Here is a 3,017-nt window from a genome sequence, read left to right as displayed (position 1 = left end):
AATAATAAAATAAAATAAAATAAAAAATAAATAAAACTGAAAATTTTACATGCACTTCTACACCTATACCACACATATATAAAATGTTCACATTTTATCCTCAAGGGCATTCTTGATAAACATACAGAAATTATCACTTTATAATTAAAACTATTTATCAGTAATTGTTACATCTGCCATTTAGCAAAAACATTAATTAAGAAATTTAAAGTTGTTACATTATACAACAAATAAGAATGTCTTTGTTTTCAAAAAATAATAATAAATAAAAAAATAAAATAAAAGCAACAAATGAACAGGACAAACATTAGTGGTGGTGAACTCCTTTATTTTTTGCTTGTATGGGAATGTCTTTATCTCTCCTTTAAAGTGGTCAAATATGTGGTGACAGAAAGCAATCCACGAGAGGTGAAGACACAATGTGAATATATATATGCTTTGCTGTTAAAGTGTACAGCTGAAACTTAATAGATTTCATTAACCAATGTCACCATAAAAAGTAAATTATAAAAAGTAATAATTATTATATAAATTTTTAAAAATAATAGTAAAATAAAATAGAATAAATTAATGGAGAGCTAGCCCATGTTCATGGATCAGAAGACTTAACATTGTTAAATTGGCAACTCCCAAATTAATCTCAGATTCAATGTCATTCCTATCAGAATTCCAGCTGGCATTCCTAGGAAGAAATTGATGAAATGATTCTAAAATTTATGCGGAAAAGTGAAAGACACGGGGAAACCAAAACGGTACTAAAAAGGAGCAAATTTGGTGGACTTACATGTTCCAATTTCTTTCTTTATTTATTTTTAATTAAGTTTATTGGGGTAACATTGGACATGTTCCAATTTAAAAACTTAAAACAACACTATAGTATTCAAAATGGCATGGTGCTGGCAGGAAGATAGATATACATACCAATTGAACAGAATTAAGAGTCCGGTTATGCTAAGTGAAATAAGTCAGAGAGAGAAAGGCAAATACCATATAATTTCATTTATATGTGGAATCTAAAGAACAAACAAAACAGAAACAAATTCATCGATACAGAGGACAAACTGATGGTCGCCAGATGGGAGGGGATTGGGGGCTGGGTGAAAAAGGGGAAGGGGTTAAGAAGTACAAATTGGTATTTGGAAAAGAGAAAAAGAAAAATCATGTTGTTTCTTGTGTTCCTGACAAAATGTGTTTTTCTCAGCTTGCCCAATTCCAAAATCTCCTATAGCTCAGCAAAACAAATTACATTTGCAATCATATATGACTTTTCAGCACACTGTATATTCAGGAAAACAGATGAATAGATTAGACTATACTTGTGAGTTTCCCCAAGTGTATCACTCCCCTAAACCGCTTTGTCTTTTTGACATTTGACTAAATGTTGGGGACCTCTTTCCATTTTGGCAGTAGAATTTCCCCCTTCCTTGTCTCCTCTCCCATCCCCGACACCCATCATTTGTTCACTTTTACCATAGTTCCAGTAGCTCATCCCAAAGCCCACTCTTTAAACTCTTTTCCTTCGAATATTCCTTCTTAACTTACTCCTGAGTGGTGAAAAGGAGAAAGTACCAGCAAAATACTTCACTCTAGACATTGACTTAGTGGACCTTTATGAACAATATAACAAGTTTGGAAATTTTTTAGTACCACCTATAGCTTTTTTGCTTTTTGACAGAGAAGAAGTGGTGTAGAACATTAATCTGACCTTAAGTTTAAGGTATGTCACTCCCACAAATGACATAGGACATGTTATTTATTAATACCTAAGAAAGTCAGATATATTATGTATGTCTTGCCAGAGGCTGTTATAAAATGTTTTAAGGTTCCATCTTTGATTATAATTTCTGGCTGGTAGAAAAAATTCTGTATACTATAAAAAACTAGATTTTGCTGCTTATTTGTAGAATTACAACTTATTTTTAAAGTTGTTCAATAAACGAGATTTTGAGTACAAGAAAATTTTTTTCATTTTGGTAACAGAAACTCCTTGATAATGATGATGTTTTGATCATAGCTCTTATAGTACTAATTTCTTCCTCCCGCATACATCCTAAATGTTTTGTTTATACTGTTGTACTGCTAATGCGAAGTTCACCCTAAATTAAAGTGTGGCGATGTCTGTTTTCGCAGTCTGACCATATCATTGGAATGCAGCTATAGTGTAGCAGGAAAGATCAGTGAAGCTGACATTAGAATACATGGGTTACAGTATTTGATTTATTTGTTAGCAGATATGTGAATTTACAGTCTTAATGATTCCTGAATTACGACATAGGTTTTTGTGCTGCTGCCAAGTGTGAAATAGTTTGAGGCATGGATCGGAAAGTCAAAATATATGATCTGGACAGAATTTTAGTGAGTATGGAGAAGACATGATAGAATTCTTGAAGTGGAAACTTTTGGAGAAAAGGTCATAATAGACGTTAATAAATTATTTAAAGTTCCTGAGACTCTGTTGTCTCATATACAAAATAGCTATGATGTGTATGTCATAGAATTAAGGATTAACTGAGATATAATATGTGTAAGAATGTGATTCAGTATCTAGAAAATAGATGATGTAACTGTTTATAGGTTCCAATAGTCCCTATACCCCCTACTCAACTCTACGATCCCCTCAACGAACCTCCAAAATTCAACTATCTTTCAAAAAACAGCCCCAAAGGCAGCACTCTACAAAGGCCGCCCCAACAACTCAGTCAGTATCGCCCTTTGGTTAACAGTACTGGGATTCTGGAATGAGAGGAAACTTGCAACTTTAAAATGAGGACCGGTATTTAGCAAGTTCATGATGTTGGACAGGTTCGTTATTTTCTGTTCATGCAGGTTTTCCATGTGTAAAATAAGGTGATCACAGCACATGTTTTGTAGGGTTGTGAAGTATTAAATGAGAAATGTACATAGTCTCCTTAGGTATGACAATCCTCTGTCATACATGGTAGGAATAGGGATAGTAATAGAAAGTTCTCGTCTTCAGTAAAATGTTAATAAAAGGGCATTCCAGTGTGTGGCCAAGC

Source organism: Pteropus vampyrus, unplaced genomic scaffold (assembly GCF_000151845.1).
Source record: "Pteropus vampyrus isolate Shadow unplaced genomic scaffold, Pvam_2.0 Scaffold361, whole genome shotgun sequence".
Classification (NCBI taxonomy): domain Eukaryota; kingdom Metazoa; phylum Chordata; class Mammalia; order Chiroptera; family Pteropodidae; genus Pteropus; species Pteropus vampyrus.
This window is presented reverse-complemented; position numbering follows the sequence as displayed.